The sequence below is a fragment of the Mytilus californianus genome, unplaced genomic scaffold (genome assembly GCF_021869535.1).
Source record: "Mytilus californianus isolate M0D057914Y unplaced genomic scaffold, xbMytCali1.0.p SCAF_12, whole genome shotgun sequence".
In the NCBI taxonomy this organism is placed as follows: Eukaryota; Metazoa; Mollusca; class Bivalvia; order Mytilida; family Mytilidae; genus Mytilus; species Mytilus californianus.
In genome coordinates this window covers 57,437,449-57,457,053 of record NW_026262604.1, presented here as the reverse complement: position 1 = coordinate 57,457,053, position 19,605 = coordinate 57,437,449, and the positions used below count along the sequence as shown (strand labels likewise).

The following is a 19,605-nucleotide window of genomic DNA, read 5'->3' as shown; positions in this document are numbered from 1 at the left end:
CTGAAATGGCCTATATCTGTACTCGACTGTACTGATTTTAACTCGACCAGTCTGAATTGGTCTGAATTTTACTCGACATTACTCGACCCCAGTCTTAACCATACTCGACTGTACTGATTTGTACTTGACCCTTATCTTTGTCATTGAAAATAGTCTAAACTATTACTCGACCAGTCTGAAACAGTCTTAACCCATTCTCGACCTGTACTCGACCTATTTTTTTCAGTCTTAACCATACTCGACCAAAGGTCTGAACAATACTCGACCAGTCTGAACCATACTTGACCAAATAACCTCTACTTTTTCTAAATTTTAACTGTTAAAATAAATTTCGTTTTTACTGACATGACAACAGCCACAATAAAATAAAGATATATTATAAAAACAGATTTTTACATTCTTACATGATTCTCAGATTTATTGAATAGAGATAGTTAAATCAAATTATATTATATAGTTAAATCAAATTATCTTATATAATAATTTAATTATATCAATTTTAAAGTTTAAGAGTTTTGTTAAAAAAAGATTTTCTTTTACCTAAAAACCACACCTATACTGAGGGTAATTAAACCTTATTAAGGTGCTTCTTGTTTGGCATGTGTTTTTTTATTTAAATTAATTTTCCTAAATTCCTAAATAAAAACTACATAGGTTTTATGGTTACATACAAAAAATGTACAATAGTTATATAATTATCTTTTTAATGAGGTAACAACAGCCAACAAAATCACTGAAATTGTTAACACTTATTTTAGAAATATATCTATTATTATAATTTGGGATATATTATATACAATATATATCAAAAAGGGATAAAAATTAAAGAAATTAATAAAATTGTTCTTCTGATTAGTGGTGAAGTATAAAGTAATACCTCCTGCTTGGGGCAAACTCATGAAAAAGATCACACCTGGTCAGAGAGTATTAAATTCTAAATAACATTCATTCAAAATTGCAACATCCTGTGAAACTTAAATTGCAAGGCCTTTTGAATTCACTAGATAAGTAATACACAAGTTTAAGAAAAATAAGGCTTTCTTTTTACCTGTAAAACACACATGTACCGAGGTAATTAAACCTTATTAAAGTGCTTCTTGTATGCCATGTCTTTAATTTTGACAAAAATTATTTAAATTTAATTGAAATAAATTTTTACTGTAACTTTGGAACACATTTCCTTTTTTAAAGTTTATCACAGGATTACTATGGAAGTTCTATTATCATGATAATATTAAATTCTTGGTTTAATAAAACAAAGGTGTCATTTTTTAAATTTATTAAGTTGCTTTATATGCTATTTTATATATATTTTAATAAAAAAAATGTTCACTGCATTATTATTTTAACTCGACTGACACCATAAATCTATACGAGGCTTAAGTTAATGGTGAAAATTGTCCAGTAACCATAAAATATATCTGAAACATTCAAAAAATTTTGAATAACATTGAAAATATTAGTCACAATTCAGTTTTGAGATTATTTGATCAGCTTTTTTTATTTTTATTTTAAAGGTGATATATATGTATGTATATAAGTGTTGATGAATATGGTGATGAAGTTATATTATGTTTATTGTGAAATTTTGGTTTCAATGCTATATTGAATACATTTTTAATTTCAAATTGTTGTTCAAATTTCTAGCCAGGGGAAATAGCTGTTGTTAAAAACAGTTCCTAAAGTGGTGAAATACAATAGATAGATACAAAAAAAGGTCTAGGTTGGTTAAGACTTGGTCGAGTATGGTTCAGACTAGGTCGAGTATGGTTCAGACTAGGTCGAGTATGGTTCAGACTAGGTCGACCATGGTTCAGACGCATATAAAATGGTTAAGTACTGGTCGAGTAAGGGTCGAGTACAAGTTCAGACTGTTAAGTATGGTTCAGACTACAGTCGAGTATTATCAAGTAAATTTCAGACCAATTCAGACCGGTCGAGTAAAAATCAGTACAGTCGAATACAGATATAGGCCATTTCAGACTTTTACTTGTTTGTAGTGTACATCATCCCAAAAATAAGCATAAAGAGTATTATGATTTTTTTTAAATCTAAGGTTTAAAAACAACAAAACAAAGATTACACATTTACTGTTTGTATAAACAGTAATGATCAAAAACTATAATATATCTAAATAACATTATCAAGATATTTAAAAAAATAGTTACCTTAAAGAGGTTTTTTTAATTACCAAAACATTTTTTGGGGGGGGGGGGGAAATTACTCAAAGGAGTTATTTAAAATTTCAATAAAAACATGGGCTACATGAACATTGTTGAGGTTGAAATGAGCGTTTTCATTATTTTATACAAAAAAAAAAAAATAGATCTTACTTTGCTTAACATTTTTGCCCTAACAGTTTATCTCTATCTATAATAAAATTAAGAGAAGTATACAGATGTAAAACATTAATTTTAAAAAATTACAAAAATATAACTTATTTCAGTTATTTTTCAAAATAATTCCTTCATGATTTCTATAAAAGAACAAGAGGCTCTCAAGAGCCTGAATCGCTCACCTGTAATTTTTTGCTTAAATCTTTCATCAATAATGAAATGCTATGTTCTATTCTTAGCCATGGGGACCATGTTTCCTGAGGTAACAGAAAATAAAACACAAACGTTATACTAGTTACCCTTTAGAATTATTCAGCTTAAGTTTGATTGATTTTGTTTTGGTAGTTTCAGAAGATTTTTATTTAAGTGGGCAGCAAACATGAGGATAAAATTTTGAAAATTGTCATTAAAGGGCAATAAGTCTTTAAGGGGTCTATTGACAATTTTGGTCATTTACGTTATTTGTAGATCTTACTTTGCTTAACATTTTTGCCCTAACAGTTTATCTCTATCTATTATAATATTCAAGATAATAACCAAAAACTGAAAAATTACCAAATTACCAAATTAGTGGCAGCAACCTAATAATGGGTTGTTCAATTTGTCTTATAATTTCAGGGCTGATAAATCTTGACATAATAAACACTTATAAAAAATTAAAGTTCTTATTCATAGTTTTTAAAAATGAGAGAGAATTGAAAATTGTTTGAAATCAAATCAGAGATTTTGCTCAATAACAAAAAATCCTGACCTGAAATTGTTAAAAGGAAAAACAAATGTTATAACAGAAAACACTACTAACATTTCAACAGTTTTTTAAAAGACCCTGAGATGTATCACAACATATTTTAACTTTCACAAAACGAGAAACAAAGCCCTCCCATAAGTATCCTACCATTGCCTACATCCAAAATCATAACGAATGACATAAACACTACTTTAGATTTATACAGCAAATCAAAGGGTCCTCAAAATATTAAGATGTATTAAAAAACTGAGATTGTAGCAAGAAACCATGCACACCCGTTTCTGCATCCACAACAAATGACATTAAAACCTTTTCTATACACAAAATCACTTATCTAGTCAAACATAATAGCTATATATCTAAAAAGTATAAAAACAAGAAACATATTCTATAAAACTTGCATATCATAATGGTCATACATATAAACTACAACAAAAATATGTAAAATCGTACTAAAAACATGGATATCATGCAGATTGAATAAGCAACACATTCAAAACTTGTTCAATGCTCATAGAACAGTGAACTAGGGGCCAAAATCATAACAAATGACATAAATCACTACTTTACATTAACACAACCAATAAAACAGACCCTGAGATCAAACTTTTCTCTTTAACAACTTCAGTCAGCTTGCATGTCTAGTAAAAAATAACAGTGTATACATCTTAAAAGTATATAGAAGACACAACATTTTCTATATAACTTGCACCTTCATCATGGTCATACATATAACTACAATAAAAAAAAAACATCGAAATAAAAACCTAGATTTCATGGAGATTGTATAAGTAACATTTTCAAAACTTGTTTCAAAAAGAAACCTGATAAAGTGAAATATCAACATCATAACAAATGACTTAATACCTACTTTACATTCATACCGCAAGTAAAAAAGAGGTTGAGATTAAACTTTTCTATAAACATCTTCACTTATCCATTAACAACTTCTATAAACAGCATCACTTATTCATTAACAAAATATAACTATATAACTTTAAACGTTTACAAAACATCTAACACATTACACTCATTGCACCATTAAAATAAACCAAGACTGTATACATGGTATAAGCAAGATTAAAATAATTTCAATGGACTGTATTGTTGGCTAAAATTTTCTAACCTGTTACATGATAGGACAGACAAAACCATTTACCAGAAAAGTAACTCAACAGAGTTATATAAAATTTTAAGAAAATCATGGGCTGCATGACATTGGTGGATTTAATGAATTGTATATCTTGTTTGAAACAACATGATCAAAACAAAGTTATTTAATTTCAATATCATTTATCTGTTTATAGAAAATATTTATACAATTGAACTGTCAAAAAAACTAACCTACTCTCTGCTTAAGTACAAAATACTTGAACTTATAACTGTAAAAATGGATAATAAAATATAATAACATTAAAATCTTCTTCATATTCATACAGCATATAAACATGATAAGGACCCTGAGATTGTATAGCAACATATTTCAACTTTCTCTCTCTAAAAATGAGAAATAACACTCCCACTTAACTATCCTACATCCCAAATCATTGCAAATGACATAAAACCTACTTTATATTCATACAGCAAATTAAAATACCCTGGGATAAAACTTTTCTTTGAACAACATCACCTAAACACAAGGGTAAAAATTGACACTGGGACAGGACAAAACAAATTTTTGTCTGACTAGATTTTGTCAGCTGTGGGTCTGGCTGACCAGTAAAAAATTGTTGATAAAAAGCTTAAATTCGACCCTGCTTAGACATCATGAACATTGACAAAAAAAGCTATATAACTAAAAAGGTACAAAAGACTAAAATAAACTGATAAAGTCAACATGTTTCTTCATTGAGGTTTGGGAAAAACATTTTTATGGACCTCCTTTTCTGTACCTTTTCTGGAGGGTCCATTTGCTTCAAAATCTTAGTTTCTGCTATATTACATATGTCAGGTATTTCTGGCTAATTAAAGAGATTTTCCTCTACTCTCTTCAAGCATTTTACTTTGTAGAGGGGTTCATCATCTTCCCCTTTTGCCAATTCTAAAATCTAAAAAAATAAGAATAAAATATAAAGTACATGTAGTATTAATTGCTGGTGCATATTGACATAGCAGTCACAAGCAACACGTGTAGAACTCATTATATATAAATTGAAAATATTTCTTGCAATTGTTAAGCCTTTACCATGTTAATCAATGTTTACTGTACGATTAAGCATTGACCAGCATGTGTTTTCTTGAATTATCAACATATTTCTTAAGTGAACTGACTTCTGAGAGTAGCATATATTCAGAAAATTCAGTTCTAATTTCTGTTAACACATGAGTACAGGAAAACATCTTTTCTAAGTAGATAACATTTTATCATGCAGAACACCGCATCATACAAATATTCTTTAGTAGAAGTGGACAAATCCTCAAAAATACTTGCCTCTGCTATGTATTTTCTTTTCTTGCTGCTTTTCACCAGGTCGAATTCAACTAGTGAAAAATCACCTGAAAAGATCAAATTGCAGTTATCTATTACTGTAAAGGGCAAGGCACAAAAACAATTGGTAGCCCAAGAATAAAGATGCTTTTTCAGCTTTGCACCAGTTTATTTTATACCTTTCTAGTTCGAACATTTATTATGTCCTTTATACATTGTGTGTAAGACTACCCTTTTCTTGCAAATTAGATTCCACTGAAACTTTCACATTTCAGACTTGAAATATATAGGGTATAATACTAATCAACTCCTGCTACAAATACATATAAAAGGTACCAGGCTTATAATTTATATTACGCTAGACGTGGATTTCGTCTATTAAAGACTCATCAGTGACGCTCGAATCGAAAAATATACATACCTATCTTAAATGCATAAGTATTTTTCACCACTTCTATACCATCCTGAAAAACAATGAACTCATTTCTATAATTAATTAGAAGTCTTTTTCCTAAACATGATAAACGTCTTTCAAGTAATAAATTTCAGTAATTGGTAAATATTGGTCATCCTGTTCATGTTTCACTTGATAGTAATGATTTTTCAATCATTAATCAGGCTCAAGAATTTTTGATTAATTTGATAGGAATTCCATGGTATTGTTATTTATGCACATGTTGACCTAATTATGGTAATTGTTAAATAATTTTTTAATAGCTATTCATTTAATGCCATCTAATGCCTATATTTCACTCATCTCGACAAAAGGAGTCGTGAGTACTTCATGAAAGAATCAGTTCCTATAAAAATTGTCTATTTAAAACATTGGTAATGGTAAAATCATGTTTGGTCAACTCCTTCGAATTCATTCAATACTCATCTTAAAACTGACACATTAAGAATTTTAGTCCATTGATGAAGACCTTCCAGCATTTGCTCGCTTTTCACTTAAAGATTTGACAGTAATGTACAGGTTTTAGTAATTCAAGTAAAACAACAATACAATAAACTGTAAATATGAAGCAGGCAAATCTCAACATTCTGATGAAGTGTGCCTTTTTATGATTTTCTAGTGGTGTTTAAATTAAGATTAAACCATGCTTAGCTATCGGTTACTAGACCTGCTGTCAACCTCGGTGAGGTAGGGAAACTATGGTGTTTGATTATCTTCATGCATTGCATGCATTTATAAGAAAATGAATTAGAAAAAAAAAGGAAAAACAAATTTGCTGTTGTTATTTCTGAAAAATATACCATGCACATGTTAAATCTACCATCTATAGCAAAAAAACATGAGCAGAAAAACCAACTACCTTGTCTGGGACCTCCATCAACTCAGAGGCCAAAGCTGTTAGAAACGGTGATTCACTATTCAACAATAAAATAACCTAATATTAACATGTTTTATAAAATATAGAAATGCCAAATTTATTACATGGGGTTGCTTGAAATGTTTTCAGCTCTGAGGGTATCACCAGCCCAGTAGTCAACACTTTGGTGTTGGCATGAAATATCAATGATGTTTTTTTTTTTTTTATATAAATTTACTGTTTGAAAAACATAGAATTATTATAAATACTAAGGATTTTGTACCTCTAGACACATGTTACCTTAGCCGTTTTTGGCACAACTTATTGAATTTTTGGTCCTCAATGCTTTTATTTAGCCTTACAATTATTTTGATTTGAGCATCACTGATGAGTCTTGTATAGACAAAACACACATCAGGTGTAGGAAAAATTAAATGCCTGGTAACTCTGATAAGTATTGTATCAATTTAAATTGGAAAATGTATGACAGCTAGAAAGAATGAAATGTTAACTCTTAAGACAATGCAAGACATTCTTCATTTGGTAAATAAAACGTTCAAAAACACATTCTTGATATTAAAGCTCCTTTCCTTATGCTGAAGCCTGTAATAAACAGGAACAGTTAAATTCGAACACAGTGCAATATTGAAAACAGTGAAACAACAATACAATAAATATATATAATGGGTTGATAATTCAATGTCATCTATGTTTGCACAACATTCTCAAGTGAACAGAAAATTTATTAACATATGATCAATAAAATAATTCTATTATTTTACCTCAACAAGGAACTATCCAGAGGGTAAAGTGGACTCATCTCATCTTCACTATTATAACCATAACTGCCATGAAAACTAAAAAAAAAGAATAAACTCAATAATTTTGTAAACTTTATAAAAAACAAAATGCTCTCAAGAGCCTGAACATCCTGAATCTCTCGCCTGTAGGTTTTTGCTTAAATCTTTCATCAATGATTATTTTTGCTTTTCAATGTATATAAATATACTTACAAATGCCATTTAAGTGTTCTTTGTACATGTATCTGTCATATTTTCTTCTATGTTCTATTTTAGCCATACATGCCATGGTCTTTATTTTTAGCAGTTTTTGAGATATAAGCCTAAAACTGCTTTTTACATCTTTGCCATGGTGGCCATAGTTTTGGACTTAACAGAAAATAAAACATAAACTTTAAAGATACCCTCTAGATCCTTCAGCTTAAGTTTGGTTTGAATTGGTTGAGTTGTTTCAGAAGAGAAGATCTTTGAAATAGTTTACACCAGATGACGGACCATGACGACAAACGCCAAGTAATGGCAAGAGCTCACATTTCCTTTCAGGGAAAGGTGAGCTAAAAATCAATTCAAGCAAGAAAATAAACAGCCTGATTTAAGGAAAAATAATAAATAAAAATTTGGATTAAGATAACAAAGACAACCGCTATGTCAAAAAAATGGTCATTACTGTTTTATTGATTTACAAACCTATCATCTATAACCATGTCCTCATCTTCAAATAGTTTCTTTTGACATTCTAGTCTACAAAAAATAAGTATTAACATGTAGTATTGTACTAAAAGCATTTTATCCTGCCAGCAACCTTTCTACTATACAAATAAAGGTGAACAAATAACAGAAGCATTGAACATATACTGGTATCAGTTTTCTGTTGCAAGCTGTTATGTTAAAGCTCAGTTCAATCTGGATTCCACATTTAATACATATGTATGCCGTTTCAACTTTTATTAAATGAACAATATCAACTTTTATGTGTAAATTGTAAGATACAAACAAAGGATAATAAGAATAATAACTGATATAAGTTACATTCTAAGCCAATTTTTAACATAACTTATATAGGTAATTTTAAAAGTTACTTTTTAAGTAATGCTCTTTTTCTTGTCAATCAGATTTATTTAAAGATTGATCTTAATCTTCACTTTCATCTCTCAATACCAGATATTGATTAATTAATATTGATTTGATTAATTGCATTTTATCAGCCAGTGGTTACCTAAACAAGTTATATATTTTTTAAATTACTTAAACAGGTAATTTTTAAGAAAAGTTACTCTCAAGAGAATAATATTAAATTTCAATTGAAACAAAGGTTACAGAAACAGTGATGAGTTTTAAAAAAAAAAGAGTCTTTACATTCTTCTAAAACATAAATAAAGAGACCATTGTTTTGAAGACAACCTTTAATCAATCTACACATCAGTGTGCTTCTTTCTTAAAAGGTTTAAATCATTTCCCCAATACCAGATATTTATTAATTGCATTTAAGTATCACGACTTACCCTGATTCATTTAAAGGATGCTGCTCTTCATCTTCTTTGTCATTATTGTCATGTGGCCTAAAATTAAATATATGCAATTACTCCACTTTCCTTCAAAATGAAGTCATTTAATAAATTCTTTATTTTCCTTCACCGTACAAATATTGTGAAGTACTTGTTAATTATTTGATGTTAACTATCAGCAGGATGAAGTCAACATTTTAATCAGCCAGTGGTTACCTAAACAAGTTATATTTTATTTTAATTACCTAAACAGTTATTTTTTGGGAGATGACTTCATAAGTTTGTTTTAACTTGGGTCGCATCGCTTTTGTATATCAAACAAATAAAATATGTTTAAACTGGGGCACTAGCTGTCAAATGTATGTTCACCGATTTGACTGAAACTCTCATAATAAAATTTACTAGGAGGACCTCGATCAACACATGATCAAGTCAACATTTTTCATCAGCCAAGGGTTACCTAAAAAGGTATATATTTTTCTAATTACCTAAACAGGTAATTTTTAAATGTGCTTCTTTCTTAAAAGGTTTAAATCATTTCCCCAATACCAGATATTTATTAATTGCATTTAAGTATCACGACTTACCCCGATTCCTTTAAAGGATGCTGCTCTTCATCTTCTTTGTCATCATTGTCATGTGGTCTAAAATTAAATATATGCAATTACTACACTTTCCTTCAAAATGTAGTCATTTAATAAATTCTTTATTTTCCTTCACCCTACAAATATTGTTAAGTACTTGTTAATTATTTGATGTTAACTATGAGCAGGATGAAGTCAACATTTTAATCAGCAGTGGTTACCTAAACAAGTTTTATTCTTTTTTAATAACCTAAACAGGTATTTTTTGGGAGACTACTTCATAAGTTTGTTTTAACTTGGGTCGCATCCCTTTTGTATATTAAACAAATAAAATATGTTTAAACTGGGGCACCAGCTGTCGAATGTATGTTCACCGATTTGACTGAAACTCTCATAATAAAATTTACTACAAGAACCTCGATTAACACATGATCAAGTCAACATTTTAATCAGCCAAGGGTTACCTAAACAAGTAATATATTTTTCTAATTACCTAAACAGGTAATTTTTAAATGTGCTTCTTTCTTAAAAGGTTTATATCATTTCCCCAATACCAGATATTTATTAATTGCATTAAGTATCACAACTTACCCTGATTCATTTAAAGGATGCTGCTCTTCATCTTCTTTATCATTGTCATGTGGTCTAAAATTAAATATATGCAATTACTCCACTTTCCTTCAAAATGTAGTCATTTAATGAATTCTTTTTTTTCCTTCACCGTACAAATATTGTTAAGTACTTGTAAATTATTTGATGTTAACTATGAGCAGGATGAAGTCAACATTTTAATCAGCCAGTGGTTACCTAAACAAGTTATATTTTATTTTAATTACCTAAACAGGTATTTTTTGGGAGATGACTTCATAAGTTTGTTTTAACTTGGGTCGCATCCCTTTTGTATATTAAACAAATAAAATATGTTTAAACTGGGGCACTAGCTGTCGAATGTATGTTCACCGATTTGACTGAAACTCTCATAATAAAATTTACTAGGAGTAACTCGATCAACACATGATCAAGTCAACATTTTTCATCAGCCAATGGTTACCTAAACAAGTTATATATTTTTCTAATTACCTAAACAGGTAATTTTTAAATGTGCTTCTTTCTTAAAAGGTTTAAATCATTTCCCCAATACCAGATATTTATTAATTGCATTTAAGTATCACGACCTACCTCGATTCCTTTAAAGGATGCTGCTCTTCATCTTCTTTGTCATCATTGTCATGTGGTCTAAAATTAAATATATGCAATTACTCCACTTTCCTTCAAAATGAAGTCATTTAATAAATTCTTTATTTTCCTTCACCGTACAAATATTGTTAAGTACTTGTAAATTATTTGATGTTAACTATGAGTAGGATGAAGTCAACATTTTAATCAGCCAGTGGTTACCTAAACAAGTTTTTTTTTTTTTTTTTAATTACCTAAACAGGTATTTTTTGGGAGACGACTTCATAAGTTTGTTTTAACTTGTGTTTCATCCCTTTTAATTTGTATATTAAACAAATAAAATATGTTTAAACTGGGGCACTAGCTGTCAAATGTATGTTCACCGATTTAACTGAAACTCTCATAATAAAATTTACTACGAGGACCTCGATCAACACATGATCAAGTCAACATTTTAATCAGCCAAGGGTTACCTAAACAAGTTATATATTTTTCTAATTACCTAAACAGGTAATTTTTAAATGTGCTTCTTTCTTAAAAGGTTTAAATCATTTCCCCAATACCAGATATTTATTAATTGCATTTAAGTATCACGACTTACCCCGATTCATTTAAAGGATGCTGCTCTTCATCTTCTTTGTCATCATTGTCATGTGGTCTAAAATTAAATATATGCAATTACTCCACTTTCCTTCAAAATGATGTCATTTAATAAATTCTTTATTTTCCTTCACCGTACAAATATTGTTAAGTACTTGTAAATTATTTGATGTTAACTATGAGCAGGATGAAGTCAACATTTTAATCAGCCAGTGGTTACCTAAACAAGTTATATTTTATTTTAATTACCTAAACAGGTATTTTCTTATGGAGACGACTTCATAAATTTGTTTTAACTTGGGTCGCATCCCTTTTGTATATTAAACAAATAAAATATGTTTAGACTGGGGCACTAGCTGTCAAATTCATGTTCACCGATTTGACTGAAACTCTCATGATAAAATTTACTACGAGGACCTCAATCAACACATGATCAAGTCAACATTTTTATCAGCCATGGGTTACCTAAACAAGTCATATATTTGTTTAATTACCTAAACAGGTAATTTTTAAAGTTACTCTCAAGAGATTAATATTAAATTTCAATGGAACCAAAGGTTACAGAAACAGTGATGAGTTTAAAAAAAAAAGTCTTTACATTCTTTTAAAACATAAATAAAGTGACCATTGTTTTGAAGACAACCTTTAATCAATCTACACTTCAATGTGCTTCTTTTTTTCATTTTTGTTAGATGTTTCTTTTGTATTAGAAACATAAAAACAATACTTACGATTCACATCGTCTTTTTTTTCCATTTTCTCCCACTTCAATTTGTTGGAGCACCACTTCCTCTATTAAATCTACAAATGTAATACTTTTTACTTTTGCATTTAAATAATTTACGCTCAATGTTTATTAAAAACAATGGATAAAACATTAGTCCTTAATCATGTTAATTTGGAATGTCCCTTATTGTTTATAAAAAAAGAAGTTCATGTTATAATAAAATGACAAGTTGCTTACATCTATACTTTTGCAGATCACTTTAGCATACAGAGGCATTGAACTTCAGCAAAGGCCACACCCTTTAGTATGACCATCAAATTTAAGCGTCCCAATCGAACTAAAAAAAAGAAGAGTCCTACATTTTTATATCTACCTTCAAGATTTGAGCTAAAAAGGAGAAAATTGATTAATTGTGTGATTTTTCAAGGTCTAGGGATCATAATCTGCAAAATATCATCAAACCAGAACAAAATTTAAACTTGATCTGAAACTTGTCAGACATGGGTAACCTATAAAACCAAATATCAATATAATATCTTAAAGTGTGACGAAAAATCTGTAACTTGTCATGGTTAACCTATAAACCAAAAAGTCCAAGGACCATAATGGCAAAGAATCATCCAACGGGAACAAAATTTAAACTTGATCTGTAACTTGTCATGGTTAAACTATATGCCAAATATTATAAGTTATATGGTTTGCTACTGACCACCTACGGATCCATAGAGGGTTAGTAAAATCCATAGGGGGTGAGGCCGAAGGCCGAATCCCTTATGGATTTTATTCACCCTCTATGGTCCGTAGGGGGTCAGTAGTGAACCGTATAACGAATTTATCGCACGTGGGACTTTTTCTGCAGCGTTTTGTAGAAAAATAAACAATAAAATACAGCAACATCAATAGACGACGTCACCATTAACTGTAGACGTGACGTCATGAACCCACTATGAAATTTACTAACCCCCTACGGATCCATAGGGGGTCATCACGTGACGGCGTTAAACCAATCACAACGTAATAATTTACCTGTGGTGCGACATTTATGGTCGAAAAGCACAATTAGCGCATGGCGCACGTCCTTCCCAATCACTGCAGACGATATCGGATATGTTCCTTATGTTGTAACTACAATACCCTTCCATTTTCAGGAATGTGACTTACCGAATTAGACTATTTACCGGATTTATAATAACATAAGCAACACCACGGGTGCCACATGTGGAGCAGGATCTGCTTACCCTTCCGGAGCACCTGAGATCACCCCCAGTTTTTGGTGGGGTTCGTGTTGCTTAGTCTTTAGTTTTCTATGTTGTGTCATCTGTACTATTATTTGTCTGTTTGTCTTTTTATTTTTGGCCATGGCGTTGTCAGTTTGTTTTCGATCTATAAGTTTGACTGTCCCTCTGGTATCTTTCGTCCCTCTTTCAGATGGGTGGGTGGTATGAAAATCTATCAATTAATTTGAATTGGCCTTAGCTGTATACAGAGGCAGATTTAGAGGGAGCACCGCCGTCCCCTTTTTTGTGGGACAAATTTTGTTGCTTATATAGGGTAGTACTGGAGCAGGCTTGCATTTTTTTAATTGTAATCTCGGTCCTGCCTTTTTATTTTTCACTTTATTTGGTCCTGCCTTTATTTTAAAAGTTTATCCAGGTTTTTTTTGCCAAGTTGCTCATCCTGCCGTTTTTTTTTACTCGAAACTCCTGTCCTGCTATTTTTTTTACTCAAAAGTCCTATCCTGCCTTTTTTTTTAAATTTAATCCTAGCGCTCCCCCCCCCCCCCCCCCCCCCCCCAAAAAAAAAAAAGAAAAATTGGACCTTCCAAGTGTTAAAGGGTAAAACGGCAATTTACTCACTGTTTATATAAGAAATCTGTCAGTGTACTGTTTTGGTTCAAAGCATTGTGTATAAATTTCATAAAATTTGGACCCGCCAAAATAAAGTGCAGGAATGAAACACTAGAGGCTCTAAAGAGCCTGTGTCGCTCACCTTGGTCTATGTGCATATTAAACAAAGGACACAGGTGGATTCATGACAAAATTGTGTTTTGGTGATGGCGATGTGTTTGTAGATCTTACTTTACTGAACATTCTTGATGCTTACAATTATCTCTATCTATAATGAACTTGGCCCTGTAGTTTCAGTGGAAATTATTTTGTAAAAAATTTACAAAATTTATGAAAATTGTTAAAAATTTATTATAAAGGGCAATAACTCCTTAAGGGGTCAATTGACCATTTTGGTCATGTGACTTATTTGTAGGTCTTACTTTGCTGTACATTATTGCTCTTTACAGTTTATCTCTATCTATAATAATATTCAAGATAATAACCAAAAGCTGAAAAAATTTCTAAAAATTACCAATTCAGGGGCAGCAACCCAACAACGGGTTGCCTGAATGGTCTGAAAATTTAAGGGCAGATAGATCTTGACCTAATGAACAATTTTGTTTTTGAAAGATTTGCTAGAAATGCTTTGGGTTTAGATATATGAGCCAAAAACTGCATTTTACCCTATGTACTATTATTAGCCATGTCAGCCATCTTGGTTTGAGGGCGGGGTCATCAAACACACTTTTTAAACTACATACCCTAATGATGATTGTTTACAACTTAAGTTAAATTCATCTTAGTAGTTTCAGAGGAGAAGATTTTTGTAAAAGATAACAAAAATTTACGAAAAATTGTTAAAAATTGACTATAAAAGAGCAATAACTCCTTAAGGGGTCAACTGACCATTTTGGTCATGTTGACTTATTTGTAGAACTTACTTTGCTGAACATTATTGCTGTTTACAGTTTATCTCTATCTATAATAATATTCAAGATAATAACCAAATAAGGCAAAATTTCCTTAAAATTACTAATTCAGGGGCAGCAACCTAACAACGGGTTGTCCGATTCATCTGAAAATTTCAGGGCAGATAGATCTTGAGCTAATAAACATTTTTACTATTTGTCAGATTTGCTCTCAATACTTTGGTTTCAGAGATATAAGCCAAAATCTACATTTTATCCCTATGTTCTATTTTTAGCCATGGCGGCCATCTTGGTTAGTTGGCCGGGTCACCGGACACATTTTTTAAACTAGATACCCTAATGATGATATTGGCCAAGTTTGGTTAAATTTGGCCCAGTAGTTTCAGAGGAGAAGATTTTTGTAAAAGTTTACGGACGACGGACGCAGGACGACGGACGCCAAGTGATGAGAAAAGCTCACTTGGCCCTTTGGGCCAGGTGAGCTAAAAATGCAATTTTCCAAGTTATAAAGGGGCATAACTCTAGAATGGTAAATTAGTCACTACCAATATCCTCCCTGTCTGCATGTTGTGACTTTTAGCATTGTGTATGAGTTTCATAACAAACTTAAGTTAGATTGCGGAAATGAAAAAAAGAGTAACACTTAATGGCCCATTCGCCTTGCAGCAGGGGCATAAACACGGAAAAGGGTGGTAAATGGTTATTTTGATGCAACGCATTAAGCTATTTTCATTTCACTACTTCTGTGAAAAAAACTGATTATGTACCATGCTTTGTGAAATTGTTAAAAAAAAGCAACGTGCAAGTAAATTTTATTTTTAGTTCATCATGAAATGACAATAATATATCAATTTCTTCCATGCACATGATGATGTCATCACACACACACCCTTTTGCGACCCTCATTGATGCAAACTACATGCTACCATCAACCAAAAGCTAATATAAACATGGTTTTCCTTAGGATAAAATTTGTGTGCTTGATAAAGAACAGTTGAATAAAATCAAATATGAACTACAGCAAACCAAGGACCACGTAGTTATAAGCTGACTTGGAATATTCACTTCAAATGAAGGCTGCATTGCTGGGAGGTCAACTATTTGTTGGCACGGTGCCACCCAACCCTCTCCTATAATAACCTGGGACAGTAATATAATACAGCTTTATGAGCATGATGAGAGCAAACTTCATAAGTCTGGTGATAAAAAGCTTTACAACAGAATGTTAATTTCTTAATCAAAACTGTGCTTAAACCCCAACTAATTTACTTTAGTACAAAATGTAGCTTAATTTGAACAAAAGCATTGTTTTTTTTTGTAACTGATGCCCTACTCGCACTATCTTTTTTTTATGTTCAGTTGACCGTGAAATTGGGGTCAAAAACTCTAATTTGGCATTAAAATTAAAAATATCATATCATAGGGAACATGTGTACTAAGTTTCAAGTTGATTGGACTTCAACTTCATCAAAAACTACCTTGACCAAAAACTTTAACCCAACACGTGACAGACAGACGGACGAACAGATGCACAGACCAGAAAACATAATGCCCCTCTACTATTGTACATTTTTGTACATGTAGGTGGGGAATAAAAATTTGCACAGCATGTTTTTTTTTTTATAACTCAAACAGGTCATTCTTATATTTCAAAACATGAAAATTCAGCCACCTCTTGCAAAGGGTATTTTTTTTAAGAACTAGCTACAGTACTTGCAGAACTAACAATAAGAAATAACTACATGTATAGTTACTTCCAGGACTAATTGCCAAATTGTGTTTCTGGACAGGTAGCTGATTCAGGGGCAGATCCAGCCATTTTCAAAAGGGGGGTCCAGGGGCAGATCCAGCCATTTTCAAAAGGGAGGTTCCCAACCCAGGGTAAAGGGGGGTCCAAATATACATTCCGATACAAATGAATTGCTTGTCCAAAAAGGGGGTGGTGGCACCCTTGGATCCGCCACTGGAGTCCAACCTAGGAGAAACCGCAGGGAGAGAGGGGGGTTTAAAATATGTCCCGATTCAAATAACTTGATCGTAAAACCAAGGCCAGGGGTTCCGACAGCCGGTTCTTCCCATTTTTACACTGCACAGACATTGTGTCAATAATTATAGTCCTATAAATCCCTAATTATGTGTATTTCATATAATCAGTATTACTATAATTGTGTTTATTACTATACATAAAAATGCTTCTATCTGACTGTCTGAAGCAAAATATTTACATCCAACATGTACATGATTTTGACCAATCCCACCAATCTATATAATCATTTAATTAGTTATACTAAAACAAAGTTTTTCTCTTGTCAACTGGTAATTATTTTAAATCAGTTTAACAACAAAACCACATACAATTTTAATCAGGGTATAGCAATATCTCGGGTCGCCGAGTGCTACCACGTGTCCAAATCAAAACAATAGCAAGTATTTACATCGCTTCATTTTCAGTTTCATTTCACAAAGTTCGTTTTACGTGTTTAAATCAAATCGCGTACAAGGCATCAAGAGTTGTCTCCCTAATATTTATCTTTTAACAAGGTAAAAAAAAAAATTACTTATTCTAGTTATTTTTTCCAGACCCCACCTGCTTTCCAGGTAAAAGCGTCGACACTGCTCCTACGTGCGTCGACGTATTAATTACAGAAATAGACATATGAAATGTTAATAAAACCTGGAAAAATATAAACAACATCAATAAAATTGCATAAAATAAGAGAATTTCTGTCAAAAAATGGACGAAAACGCATTTAAACAACAACAAAAACTCACATTTTTTCGATTTGCTTCTGTGTTGATGAATCCTAGGCTGTGTTTGGATATACGCCTAAGGCAGCCTATGGTTACCCATAGGTATCTTTGGGTACCCATGGTTTGATATTTTGATATATAGAATATCAAACCAAAGGTACCTATGGATAACCATAGGCCACCTCTGGCGTATATCCAAACACAGCCCTAGTGATCTTAAAAACGCGGGAAATGACGAGTGAATCACGCGAGACTAGTAACTGGTAAAAAAACCGCGAAAAATTCGAATAGGAATTAGAAAGAGCTTGATCTTTTAGTAAAATACAGATTTGACAAAAATAACGCGAATACGTCATAAAAATTGTTACTTGTTTTAGTAATGCCCCTGACTGATTAAGAAGTCTTTTCAAAAAAGCAGTTCTTTTATTAATCAGGCCCTATTGTCAGTGATTTACAAAAGAAACTAATTAGAAGTATACAGTTAATGAATGTATATTATGAAATAATTTTATTTTTAAATAAAATATTATGCATTTTCAGTATACTGTACTGAAATTTACATTGAATTTTATGAATCTGAATATTAACCGTAATTCACAAACTGGGCATATTCGAACTAATTTGTAAGTATATATAATATGCATGTTACCAAAATGTCAAGCAAGACACCATATTCCAAGCACATCACGATTTACTCTTATAACTATCGGCAAATATGCATTTGTAAAGATATGTATTAAAACAGATGAAATCACACTTTATTGAAAAACAAAAATAGTCAATTTGAGTGTAATCATTTTCTTTTTCCTTGTGTAAAATAGCCAACAATCACTGGTGTTAAACCGATCGTGGAAACTACAGTTGCTACAGTAACTACAGTTACCAAGATCCCAAAATGGCGGAGGTAGAAATCGGTAAAATCGTTTTCTACTAATTTCTCCGTGTAAACGTGATGTTTTTAAGAATTTCTCAGCCGCAAGGTTGATCTATACGATTTTGTTTTGTGTGTGTGTTCTTAATATATATATATATATATATAAATATATATATATATGGTCTCGTTACCAAGATAATAACCATCGAAAATTTAAGGAAGATAATGGTAACTAAAAAAAAAAATTAATCGTAACTTGTGGACAAATAATTGGAAAGATAATCGTAACTGTAGAAAATATTTCAATGATAATATATATAGTAACTGATTTTTATCAAGTACCTCTGCTAACGGAATATTTGATAAAAAGTTTGCGTCGTAATAACAACTAACGCATAAAAAACTTTCAGGATTGAAATACTTTTCAAAAATAAAGTAATTTTGCAATTTTCTTTTATACAACTCTTGGTCTACTTTTCTGGACTGCCACCGTAATGACGCTATATAAGGCCGCTTTGGTTATATCAGAAAACGTTTTTTGAATGGGAATAATTCCCGGAATCTCCTGATCCCGATCCTAATGCCAAATATGACACAACTTGTCTATTGATACTACTTTGTTTCCTCATATGGTACACCATTGCTCAAAGTAATTTCTCACGATACTTTAGTATACTTGTTTAGACGCAGGATCGGGTTTCAGGGCTTGCCAGTTCTGGAAATCGCCCTAATCTTGCTATGTATTCCCCCACAATTTGAGATATTGCTTAGTATGTTGCTCTCTTTGGTGGGTTCAATATTGATTTCATATCTGTTTGGATGTTCATTATATCCATCTGTCTCAACATATCAACCCTTTCCTGTTGGTGTCTTTGGCAATATAGTAAGAACTGTTCTGAAGTTTTTTCTTCATCGCATTCACAATATGGCGAAAGGGATTGACATATTTGGTTTCGGTATTTATTTAATCTCCTGTAACCTGTTCTCAGTTCTGTTAATACTCATTCT

The 19,605-nt window shown here is 31.5% G+C and overlaps 2 long non-coding RNA genes across 2 annotated transcripts; both read right to left on the bottom strand.

The window, feature by feature from the left end:
* Nucleotides 1-5,933: 5,933 nt before the first annotated feature.
* On the bottom strand, nucleotides 5,934-9,174 carry LOC127722080 (uncharacterized). The gene is made up of 4 exons (XR_007991636.1): nucleotides 9,125-9,174; nucleotides 8,310-8,363; nucleotides 7,605-7,679; nucleotides 5,934-5,976 (listed from the first exon to the last, which is right to left on the bottom strand). It is a non-coding gene; the product is annotated as an uncharacterized LOC127722080 (long non-coding RNA).
* A 535-nt stretch (nucleotides 9,175-9,709) lies between these two features.
* LOC127722078 (uncharacterized) lies at nucleotides 9,710-17,780 on the bottom strand. Its single transcript, XR_007991634.1, has 6 exons — nucleotides 17,745-17,780; nucleotides 12,219-12,288; nucleotides 11,489-11,545; nucleotides 10,891-10,947; nucleotides 10,303-10,356; nucleotides 9,710-9,771 (listed from the first exon to the last, which is right to left on the bottom strand). It is a non-coding gene; the product is annotated as an uncharacterized LOC127722078 (long non-coding RNA).
* Nucleotides 17,781-19,605: the final 1,825 nt, after the last annotated feature.